Source organism: Alosa pseudoharengus, unplaced genomic scaffold, assembly GCF_046254945.1.
Source record: "Alosa pseudoharengus isolate Yale_2024_CS ecotype anadromous, Long Island Sound unplaced genomic scaffold, YU_APseudo_1.1 YU_APseudo_1.1_scf_37, whole genome shotgun sequence".
NCBI lineage: Eukaryota > Metazoa > Chordata > Actinopteri > Clupeiformes > Clupeidae > Alosa > Alosa pseudoharengus.
The window spans coordinates 527996-541238 of NW_027468754.1; the positions used below are offsets into that span (position 1 = coordinate 527996).

General features: G+C 41.5%; 1 long non-coding RNA gene across 1 annotated transcript; it reads left to right on the plus strand.

Moving 5' to 3' along the window:
• The first annotated feature begins 6299 nt into the window (after positions 1 to 6299).
• LOC143101547 (uncharacterized) lies at positions 6300 to 6777 on the plus strand. Its single transcript, XR_012982419.1, has 2 exons — positions 6300 to 6492; positions 6690 to 6777. It is a non-coding gene; the product is annotated as an uncharacterized LOC143101547 (long non-coding RNA).
• The last annotated feature ends 6466 nt before the right edge of the window (positions 6778 to 13243 follow it).

A 13243-nucleotide genomic window follows, 5' to 3' on the forward strand; every position in this document is an offset into this window, starting at 1 on the left:
CTGAACTGTTTCACAGCGAGGCAGGTGGCTTTCCCGAGGTAAAGTGCTGTCGCGCGTGTTTGAGCTCCGAGTCGCCTCTTCTTGGAGGAAGAGCGCATGTTTGAATCTGCAAGCACGTTCACTAATGAACATTTCTTGACGAAGCTGGCCTATCTTAGCGATATATTTGATATATCTTAGCGATACATTTGAGTTAAATGTCCAGTTACAAGACAAAGACAAGCACCTACCTCACCTAGCAAATAAGATTACTGCATTCACCAAAAAACTTCGCCTCGATCGCGACAGTATTATGCCTTTGAGAATCCTGAGCGAAATCGCTGAAACGTCTGATTGGGAGGCACTCTTGTGATCCCATATATTAAACAGTAGGCCTACATCACATCCCTGCAAAGTTTATTTCAAAAATATTACCAGCAGTGCTCAGTACGACTGGATTATGGATCCATTTAATGCAGCATGTTGGTATTTCATTGAATATATTGTACAATGCTGTAAAATGGCCTATGCTTCCTAATATGTTGCTGGAAAACAAATATGTGTGTTATGTATTTATTTATTATTCTATCTGCAGCACCAGCTGATTTTAACTCTGTTGAAGAGAATATATTTAGAACTTGTCATTATTTCAATAAATTTGACAATTTTAAGCTTGACCTACCTCTTTCTTAGAGCGATGAGGGACAGGTGGGGCTTGAGAATGCCCCCTTGATCAAAGTGGGGAATGAAAGAAAAAGTTTGAGAACCACTGATCTAGTTTGTTAACTACCACAGTCACGAGTTGGGTCGAGATAGTCTGTCATTTTTAAAAAGTGGGTCCCCAGAAAAAAAGTTTGAGAAACACTGCCATACACCAACAAGGATTCCCGGGACACTGAAAGACCGGGGTACACGAAACTTGGTGGGCATGTAACCCCACATGGATAGCATGGAACCATAATTTTTCGTTTTGATCTGTAGCCCCCCCGCTGGACTGGACCCCCCGAAAGGAGGGTAGGGCAGACACAGTTTTCTGTGAATATCTTGAGAACCGTAGGGCCTAGGATGACCATTTTTTTCCGTATGTTTGCCTCCAGGGGTCATCTTAACCCATTCCATGTGCACACATGTGCATAAACAGATACACACGCACACACATACATTCACACTAATCATACGTATGACACATACTCACACAGTAGACATATGTACGCATGCATGCACATGCACAAACACAGGCACATACGTAGGCACACACACAAGCACGCACACACACACACACACACATACACACACACACACCCACACACATAAACATAAACATGTACACGCATACATGCACACAAGAATTTCTCAGAATTATGAACAGGCAAGATGGGGGTGGGGTTGTATAAAATGAATTTTACATGTGAAATCTATGAACTAATCATGTTTTGGTACTTGTTGTCTAGCAGATACCAGTGAGAATTGAGTGTGGATAATGCAATTTAGTGAGACAGTTAGAATCATATAGGCCTTTCAGCGTGATTTCTTTTTGTGGAAAAAATGTGCTGGACTGGGCGGCGGTCATATTTTGTACCGCTCTGCGGTACATCTAGTTCTTACTACTATTAGGCTACATTGTTACTGCTACTGCATTGCAAGTAACTGCTAATACACTGCACATATTTATATCTAATTTATATTACTCTAGTCTAAACCACCTTCTGTTAACAAACTGCATACTACTGTCTACACTGCACTATATTTCTTGTCCTGCCTATGCACCACCTGTCTATACTTTGTATATCACATTGCATTTTTCTGCTTTTTTGCTCTTCTGGTTAGACGCAAACTGCAATTCATTGGCTTTGTACTTGTACTCTGCACAATAACAATAAAGTTGAATCTAATCTAATCTAATCTAATCTATAATCTAAAGTGTGTCTAGGGAAAACAAAAACAAAATGCAATGGAGGGAGCTCCCAGCAAAAGGCTTCCCATCGGAGCAAGCCACAGAATGAGTGAAAAGGCAGAGAGCGCGTACATGGGAAACCCAGCCTTCTTATACAACTCCTAGCGCCACCCCTGCACTCAGCACCCTGCAGGAGACAGACAGGCAGTACATAGAACAAAGGGGCAGAGCACCACAAACAGTCAACAGGATTGTAACAATAAATTAAATAGTTTTCGTATGTTTTCAGGGGTAATTTAAGGTAAATTTGAGAATATACCATTTCGTAGTGTATGGTACGGGTACCAGTGGTGGTACACAGACTCTCTCTAGTGGTACTCCTGGAGTCTCCGAGATGCTTTTTTCATAAAGACTAAATAATCACTTATTATCAAAATATTTATAATAAAAAATCCTTAACCATGTGATCACTGAATTTAAATTTAAATTAAAAAAAAATATGCAGTATGTACAATGTAAAATATGTGGTTAAATTGGCCTACGCTACTGTATTTTAATGCCGGTCATATGGTGGTAGGCCTACTAGTTGCCTGAGATGCCTGTGGGAATGGTGATATAATATGGCAAACAGAACTAGGAGATGAAGTGAAAAGGAGGGTAAAGGTGAGAACCTGAAGCACAAGATGAGGGAGCATAGGGCCTTCATTCCTTCACACACAGCCACAGATAAGATACTCTCCACAGAGGAAGAGGAAGAGGAGGAGGAGGAGTGGGAAAAGGAGAGAGACAGTAATGTGAGAAACAGTGCCAGCAGGGCAGTGACGACAGGAGCGAGATGAAAGACCCTGTGGGCTGGCAAAGGCACCTGGGAGAGATGGCAGCTACAGGGAATGAGAGAGAGAGAGAGAGAGAGAGAGAGAGAGAGGGAGACCCAGCTGGAGCTGAAGAGGGAAAAGATGGCCCAAGAGAAAAGAGAGATTGCACCACTCAGGAGCAAATTGGGCACATGGGAGTGAAGAGGAGAGGAGAAGAGTGGGGAGGGAAATTGAGATCGTCAGATAGTCAGACGGAAGGAGAGAGGCGACTCACACCAACTGATGTGGCTAAGCATGGGAGAAATGGAGACAATGGAAGGACCCAGTGGCCAGCACATTTGTACAGATGAAGAAGAAAGAACACAGAGGAAAGCAGAGAGAGAGAGAGAGAGAGAGAGAGAGAGAGAACATGCATGACAGAAAAGAGAGTGGGGCTGACTCCTCTCAGGACTCTGGAGGTCCACTATCTGACATTATAGGCCATACTTTGAATGATTTGAATAATAAATAGGCAAAACCAATTCACCAACCTAACACCATGGACAAGACCTGAACCTCAAACATTGATGAGTCAGCACAATGCTCCCACATGCCACAGTATAGCATATAGGAGCAGGAGGACTTTGCTTGTTGATAGACTTGGCACTTTGTCTGCCATTTAACCCTGTTTCCAAGAAGTTGGGATGCCGTATTTAATGTAAATTAATAAATCTGCAAATCTCGCAAACCCATATTTACTTGCAAAAAGGACATAGACAACATGTCAAATGTTGAAACTGACAAAGTTTGGTTACACTTTACTTGAAGGTATCTACATAAGAGTGACATGACATGGTCATGAATGTCCTAAACATTATAAACAAGTCATAAACGCTTATGACATAACGCTTCTGTCATTCGCTTCTGTCAAGTGTCATTCGGTTTTTGCCACGACAAGTTAGGATTAGGGTTAGGGTTAGTTAGTGTTAGTACATAAGATGGACTGAGGCAAAGTAGAAAGCTCTCCTGTGGTTACACTTTTTTAAAATGATAGATTCTGCATCCTCCTGGTTGAAGAGAACCATCCAACTTGTTTTAGCCCACAGTTCAAAAGATAGCATTTTTAATGGTGCTGGGGTGCATTAGTATTAATGCTGAATTATATAAATGTTATGAGCAACCATTATGCCATCCAGATAATGTCAACGGCCAAAATGCGAAATTGCATCCTGCACATACAACTGTATGGCTTCATAGTAGAAGAGCCCAGGTAGGCCTACTAAAATGCCCTGTCTGCAGTCCAGACTTATCACATTAGGTGTATCGTGAATGTAGTTTCAAAGCTGAACTGCTTTTATTTAACCAGTAGATGGTAGTAGTTGCCCACTAAAATATATTTTGGGACATTTCCATTTATGAAAAATCATATCAACCACTATTCACTAATCTACGGCAAGAGCTGATTTTTGGCCAATTCGTAAACGTAGGCCTCAGTCATTTATCGTAAGGCACTTCACCACCATGTGCTTATATCTTTCTTCGCTGTTGCATACACACACAGCACGCTACAATGTGTCACAAGCTCTTGCATGTTAGCCTATTTCCTTGTTTTTGCAGTTAAGCATGGCTTGTGCAGAGTAATCTGCTGACAAGGTCATTACAGGCCTATTTCGTAAAAACACATTTTCCTTAGCAGTAGGTTAGGCTACCCTTGCATAACTAGTCTCCCATGTTATACAATAGGCTGAGTAACAAGAGGATGCTGCATTTTCACCACTGCCGCTGCTGTTCAACATAGTGACTGATGTGATGTAAGTAAGTACTTTTCCTGATTATTCTTTGTTATTTTATATCGCAGTTGCAAAATACCTAACAAAGCAACTGCACAGCATTGGTATCGCCGTAGCACAAGAGCTGTTATATGGGGTCGGTAGACCGACCGACCGAGTGCATCTGCAACAGTAACAATTGGAACACCTAAATAACTAGGTGGGAACACGCACACTGTCCCCCCGCGGTAGAGTAGAATCCCAGTGTCTCGAATGATGTGCAGGGTTTCCGTGGGGTGTTTAAAATTATTTTTAAATGTCATTTTATGAGTTACAGGGCTTAAAATACCGGTAATGCACTAGGTCTAGTTCTTACGTACATTTGGGTAGCCTATGGTCTTAATTTTGTTAATAGCCTAGCCCAGTGGTTTTCAAAGTGGGGGCCGGGGCCCCCTGGAGGGTCGCGAGGGGGTGCCAAGGGGGCCTCAGCTTGTTGGAAGGAAAAATAAAAGCAACAAATAAATACATTTGAAAAATGTTAAATATACTATGAGGGTTGTTATACAATGCCATTATAATAATGTGTCGCATATCTGAACATTATATTTTCCATGATAATGACTGGGAATAGTAGAGTGATAGCTCTCATATAGCAGAAAGTCCCAAATGCAATTTTTACACACTGTATGCTCCATCGCAAAGTGCTTGTGGCTAAAATAATTATTAGGTTTAGCTTAATGTATTTTTACATTTGCCGCAGTATTGTCGATGTGTTTAATAACACATCAAGGGGGTCCTTGGCCAGAACCTAGTAGTATTTAATAATGATAATAATAATAATACATTTTATTTAGAGCGCCTTTCATGTCACCCAAGGTCACTTAACTAAAGCCCTCCTTACACTCACAGACTTTGGAAAGATTTGCAAGGATTTGGAAAAGATTTTTGAAAGACCACAGTTTCAGACCCTCTCACATAAAGACAAGTAGTAGAGTTAGAGAGAGTAATAGAGACAAGTAGTAGAGTAAAGTCACAGACTATGATTTTGCAATGACTAGGGATCTTGCAGGGTCACTATTTACAAGACTGCAACTAGATTCCTTTAAATTATTACCCATCGTGCAATAGATAAACAGGAACCGAAATTATAGCATACTAAACTTAAAGTCGTATTTTCGTGTTTCTGCAGCATTGTTTCATGTGTGACATCAATATAGAGTCGTTTTGTCACGTGGAAGAGCCGACTAAATATGTATAAGAAATCACAAATATTATAAGAATAACAAATAATCATAGGCTACAGCTGTCGCCTACTTTGCCCCTTCCTATTTGGTGTTGGAGAGAGGTCACTACCCAGATAGCAATTTCCTTTGGGCCGGATCCGCATAAAAGCCTTTAGATCCGCCTGTAGCGGACATACGGTATCTGACTGTGGGCCAGGTCTGCTCCTGATACAGGTTTCAGCTCTGCTAGCAGTGCTGTTTTATCACCGGTTAACAGATTTGTCCCAGGTCCAATTTCCGCAACTGAACTGGAAGTCAGGAGATGCTTTTAAAATACAAAACACTGATTTGGCCCAAACCTGTGATATGGATATGAACCGAAGGACCATTTTTTCACAGCAGACCCAGGTGGTAATGATATTAATTAAGGTGCTGATTCTGCTAAATTGACTGTCCTTTCCCTACTTCATTGTCAACTGGCTGCTAAAGAAAAAAAAAGGTCTTTTGGAATGGCACAAATTTAGAAACCATGGGGGTGCACTATGTTCCCATGGCCACTTCATTTCTACAGTAAGGCTGGAAAAGAAGATATAGTTGGCTCAATATTGATCATATGTCCATTTCATTATTTTTATTATTACCTAGCAGTGGTAAAAGTAGTCAATTGTTGTTTGTGTCAGATCTAACAGTGCTATGAGACAACCCCATATTCTTTCCACGCATGCAGAAGTCCAAGCAGTAACGTTAATCAAGGATCTTTGGTTTGCTCACTATCAATCTTTTGACATGATTTGCCAGCCTGGGGTTGGACTAGGACAGCCCAACTTTTCAAGGTTGGTTATCTGCTTTTTATCTCTGTTTTATTCAGAGACAACAACAAGCAACCGAGCAATTGATAACTTTAAGGTTATACTTTCCAGCAATATGGGCTAAAGGTCACCTTAGCCATCACAATAACTATTTTGGAAAAAAGGAATTCCTTTTTTTCAAAAAGGAATAAATGGCTAATGTTTATTTTGTGTTGTTTCAGATTGACCATGGAGATGACTGAGGAAGACAGCCTGAATATCGATGGGAACAGTGGAATTAACACGACTTAAACTTTGTCTGGGATTGCATTTCTACAGCCAGGTTGTTGAATAAAAAAATAATTAGACACTTATGTGTAAAGTTTTTTTTACCCCCCTCGATCTTGTTTGTAGCCTAGCTTATGTTTATCAGTTGAGCTGTTGGGAAAACGTTACGAACTTTAGCCTGGGTGTACTGTAGCCTACTTAAGCCTACACATTTCCTCACTTTCTTACTCGACTTCTTTCTTCTCTTCAAACGTGTTCTTAAGTGACACAGCGAAAAAGTAGCCTATTGCATGGTGCAACAATCTAATCTTAAATAATTACAATTATTTATGTCTGTGTGTGGTATATAACCTACTTGGCATGCTTACATGCAGATGTCAAAGTGTTTCTATTTTCGTATTGATGTGAATTAATGTGTAGATCCGAAGCTTAAACGGTAGGCCTATAGCTGTGAAGTGCAGTCACCTGACATCACCATCAAATCAGAGGATAGGCCTATTTCAGAACTATTAACGTGGACAGCTCCCCTTAAGATGCTCTTGCAAGCGCGTTCACGCTACGAGCATTATCGGTAAACAGTCAGAAAAACCAAACGAACGATCGTAAGATGAATCGTAGAAAACCCTCTTAAGAGCGTGTCTCCGTCGTTATCGGGAAACTGGGTCCAAGTTTACGAGGCTACAAGCGTAGCCAAATAGGCTAGGCTACTATGTCCTTCCGTATGCCCTTCGGAATGCGGCTAACTTTGTTATCGCGTCAAGTGTTGCTATAGCAACTGATGGATCACTGACCTGTCACCTGACCCAAAGACGACAGCATTTGGCACAGGCTGGTTGAGGTAGGCTAGGTAGGTAGACTAATATCAGCAATTTAAAGTAGGCTAACCATTTCTGTCCTACAGACAATAGTGTGGGATAGCCTTTTACTGTCTTTGGGGATAGCAGAGATGGTAGTGGTTAGAATGATACATAACTTACGAATATGATCTGCATTAGGCTACTACTGTACTATTGCGAGAGAGAAAAGGATCACTTGTCATACCGTTTTACAAGAATGCTAGCATAAATTGTCCTAGGCTACACTACATCTTAAAGTTAGGCCTACAATTATACCCTGCTAGTTCTTTGAGTTCCGAGTCGAGGACAATGCATTGCTTGTTCATGGATAAATACACATGAGATGCTGTCACTGGCAGTTAAAACTGCATCTGGAGTTTCAATATTTTTGTATTTGTCAATATACTACCCAGATAGCAAGCTGGCGGACCACTGTCGGTCCATTGCCGGCATACTGCTGACATTTTGCTCATCGGTTCTCTGGTGGTCCGCTGGCGGGGGTTGCAGACAAATTGCCCAATATTTTGCCACTATTGGTCTAAGTAAGATCTTTTTCATTTCTTCTGTTATACTACATATATCATTTTATTAACTTTTCTTAAATTATACATATATATATATATATATATATATATAGGCCTATATATTTCACACACACACACACACATATATATATATAGCCTGCTGAACTGTTTGCTGAAGATGGTTATTTTTATTTAGTGAGTCAATTGGAATGTTTATTTTGGAGCTGTGAGCAAATCTGCCAATAATTGCAAACAGCACTAAAGAAGATTTGCTCTAGGGGCTCCTCTACAGTTGAGAAGCGCAATAATAAATGAACTATTATGCGTCTTGCCACAAAGTATAAACACAACTCCGATACAATATAGCATCGACAGCAGTTAGTAGAAAAAGAGCTCGGAATTGCAGTCGCATAGCAGCTCTTTGATTTCTTTTTTTTTTTGTGGGTGGGGGGGTGGATTCCTGTAGCTGTTTTACAAGCGATAAGACCTGCTCAGAGTGCGGCAGAAGTGCTGTGCTGTTAATCCTATTAAGAGTTTATGTGCCATCAAAATGGTTTTGGAAACATTATTTTAAGGTAAAAAACTCTTTAGGGGGCACAACACATTGCTTAGTTAAGTGACACATTTTTGCCCACTTTTTTAATCCACTAGATGGCACCACAAATATAAAATTGGAGTATGCACACCACTGTGTGTGGATCGATGTAGAGGGTACACAAAAACGACATCACAGGTTTTTTAGGCTAAAACATTTTTTGTCACGGCAAACAGTCCAGGCTCCACAACTGGCAACAAAAACAAACTCGTGCAACCTGCACCACGAAGCATAAGTGTTACAGCCAATAACCGATGAGATGTGCGTTTAGGAGGGTTTTAATTGCACGGAGGGAGGGGGAGGGAGTAGCGAGCTAGCTCTCTGTTTTGTTTGAACGTCATCAGGGGGGTATTCCAAGTATGTGGTTTAGTGACAAACCTGGCAAAGTTAACTCAGAGTAAGTGGTAAACCTCCTACAACAAGAGCCCTATGCTATTGTTTTGTTAGGAGAATGAAGCGATACAGCTCTTCTATTAGGAGGTTTACCACTTACTCTGAGTTAACTTACTCAGGTTTGACACTAAACCACGTACTTGGAATACCCCCCAGAAGTGATGTTGCCCAACATCGCTTATAGCACCTTTAAATTAATGTTCTTGTGTAGCCTGGCTCCACCCGCCTGTATCTCAGCTCATTTTCTCCTCTCAATGCATTTACGTTTTCCTCAGCCATCCGGACGGTGGTCCCGTCAGAGTTGAGAGGGTGTTACGTTGGTTTCAAAAACAAAATTGGCAAACGATAGTAGCAATGCTTGCAGTGCAAACATAAACAAATTGCAGTTGGAAGAATGTGTGAATTTACACAGCAAAGGTCAATATGTTGTTTCCTGACTGCTGATACGGTTTATTATCAGTTTACAAGTTAGGATTGATGTGATTGCATTAACGCTGGACCAGTTATTTCAAAGACTACGCCAATTATGATGGAAGGGTTGGAGACATTTCCCAATGGAAAGTACCCAGACTCTCTTTCACAAAGTGAAACGAAGTGAGCGAGTGTGGCAATACCAGGCTAGTACTTATAATGTTGGCTAAAAATACCCTCTGGTGTTTGTATAAACATAAACAAGTCCTGGATCTGGAAATGGGAAACAAACATTCAAATAGATTGCGTGCTTCAGGAGCATGGAAGGGAAGGATGTCATAAGCTGAAAGCTCTAATTTTAACAACCAAAAACCGCATCTGCACTTTAGTGCCGTACAGTGCCGTACCCCACAGCTACTAGCGCTCCTGCTAATGCCCCACAGCTACTAGCACTCCTGTTAATGCCCCACAGCTACTAGCACTCCTGCTAATGCCCCACAGCTACTAGCACTCCTGCTAATGCCCCACAGCTACTAGCACTCCTGTTAATGCCCCACAGCTACTAGCACTCCTGCTAATGCCCCACAGCTACTAGCCCTCCTGACCCCCCCCCCCAAAAAAACATTAAATATAAATAAATAAATAAATAAAATAATAATAAAAAAAAACTCTGGGTTAGTTACCTCTAGTGTTGTCACGATACCAAAATTATGACTTCGATACGATACCTGCCATAAATATCACGATGCTCGATACTAAAACGATACTACGGCGAAATCCTAAGATATCTGGAGAAGAAAGGACTCATACCTCCTCCAAGTGTATTGAGTCATTGGGGGCCAAGCAGCGAAGCTGCGAAGGCACCCATTGTGTTTCTATGATTTCTTATTATTATTCAACATCTTTCCTCTGCCATTGAAGTCTATGGCAGCCCATAGAACCGTCTGGTAAAAAGTTGTGAAATTTGGCACACTGATTAGGGACTGTCCCATGATTAATATCACCAAGTTTCATGATGGCACCTCAAGCACTCTAGCGCCACCAACAGGCCAAAGTTGGACATGCGTTCACGCACGTAACTTTTGACCCGTCAGTCCGATTTTCAAAAATGACGTATTGCTGGAATCCTTGGACCATGCCGAGTTCAACGCACCCTATGACGTCATTTTCCGCCATGACGGATTTTCCGCCATTTTGGATTTCATCAAAATCACTTAAAACGTATCAGAGGTCACAAATTTTGTCCGATCGACACCAAACTTCACAGATATCATCTACAGACCATGCCTCATTAATGCATTGCTTTTTGTCTCCGGAACTATAACCGTTCACCCGTAATATCCAATCGAAATTTGCGGCGAAGCCGCCAAACAGGAAGTGAGCTAATATCTCAGCAACCCATTCATCTATCATAACCAAACTAAGTACATAGACTCAGGACCCAATCAAGGGGACGCCCAAAAAATCTGGTGACCTTTGACCTCTAGGGGGCGCTGTAATTTAGGAACATGCCTTTTAGCCTGTAGCTGCTGTTGTGCTTAGAATTAAAACGCACTAGTGGTGTCTGATAATACTGTTGGAGTTCCTTAGGCCGACCCAAGCCAACTTGTGATGTCATCGTAATTGATTCGGCCGCCATATTGGATTTAATCAAAAACACATACAAGTTTTTGCAGGTCACAAATTTCAGTGGATCCTGACCAAAATTGGCAGAGACCATCTTCAGACCATGCCTGATGAGTGCATTGATTTCTGGAACAATTGAAATAAGCATTGGCTTGTACCAGCCAATCGAAATTTGCGGCGAAGCAGGTGAAACAGGAAGTGATTTCATATCTCAGCAACGCTTTCATGTATCAAAACCAAACTTAGTACATGTACCTCCGACCCCATCGGGAGGACGCTCAAGAAATTTGGTGACATTTGACCTCTAGGGGGCTCCGTAATTGACAAAAATGCATTTTGGCCAGTAGTTGCTGATGCGCATTATTTTGCAATGGAAGTCAATGGCAGCCCATAGAACCGTCTGGTAAAAAGTTATACAATTTTGCACACTAATTGGGGACAGTCCAATAATTCATTTCACCAAGTTTCATGCCGGCACCTCAAGCGCTCTAGCGCCACCAACAGGCCAAAGTTGGATTTGTGTTCACGGACGTAACTTTTGACCTGTTGACCCGAATGGCAAAATGAGGTATCATTGGAATCCTTGGGCCAAGCCGAGTTCAACACACCCTATGACGTCAATTTTTGACCTCTATGTTTAAATCACAGCAAGTGTGATCATATCTCAGTCAATCTTTTATTTTTGATGTGAAACTGATGACAGCAAGTTCCATCCAGTTCATTCTAAAGCGTGCGTGCAAGGGTGGGGCGGGGTGGGATGGGCAGGGGCGGTTGCAGTTGCGGTTGCGGCGGTGGGCTGGCTGGGGGAGGGGGTGGCGACACTCAGCCCTGGTTCAGCTCCACAAAATAAGTTATGTTTTGATGTGAAACTTGACCTTGTAACTCAGCCAATCTTGGGTTGTATGGCATGGAACATGCTGTGACTGCTTAAGGCTATATGTCTGATGCAACGGCATTGACTTACATGGCAAATCTGGCCTGCTGAACTGACTGCTTGGCCCCCACATTGCTGCTTGCAGCTATATTTTGTGTTGAATTTGGTGCACTTTTGTAGTGTGTAGGTCAATTCTGGGTTCTAAACTTCCTACATAATTATTATTTTTTTATAGTCAGTAAAATAGTAGGCCTACTTTGTGTGATTAAGTCCTTTATTGTTTGTTATAGTTCATTTACATTGTGTTGTGGCAATAAAGTAGCTTTAAATAGCCAAACTAGGCTAGATCAAGGTCAGTGTTAAAATTACTGCATGCAAATCACTGAATGCTATGCAGAGGGGCCTAATCTTTAGGCCATCTGATGTACAGTATAGGCTACCCTAGGCCTTCCCGTGTTCATGGGATTTCTTTGACAGTTGCAAAGGGGAAAATGTGAGGATAGTCTTCTTTGTGCCCAGTGTACAAGTACGACGTTCCAACCACTCAGGTCTTCGTCAGATAGGCCTACACCATTACCTGTTGCAATATATCTGTGTGCATTCCTACATTACGTCTATTTCTTTGATAACATGATTTGCTACCACGTACTGTAACAATAAGCCGCTATTATTATTAGGACTCAACACGCTTTGGTGGTGTTATGCTGTGGGCTTTAATTAGCGCATTTCGGGTAGCCTATCCTACATCTGGGCAATAATTATTGAACAAATTGCAGTCTACATGCCATGACAAATATTACCAGTAGTAGGCTGCTACTGACCGAACATGAAATAGATCGTTTACAAGTTATGTTAATGTTATTCTGGCGTGAACATAGCGCTTTCATCGCGTTAGCACCCTTGATTACAGCTCGTTATGTCTCGTCAAAATGATTACAGCTCTGTCTCGTCAAAATTCATTGATGAAGGAAGGTTCGCTTTATCCCAGAGAACCATACTCGTTTCACTTAGGCTAGACTAAAACATAAGAGAAGAACTTGGCACTAACCATGTAGTCGTGTTTTCTATAGCATATTCGTTAACCTGTCGTTCTTTGAACTCTTTAAAAATGTTGGGATATATCTGCGAGGTGTTTAGCCAAGTTCCATGCGTAGCCTACTGCTTTTAAATGACTTTGTGTACCTGATGGCTTGCCTTCACGCGATGTATCCGAAATAGAAATAGCACACCTTTTGTTTTATCCACAAGG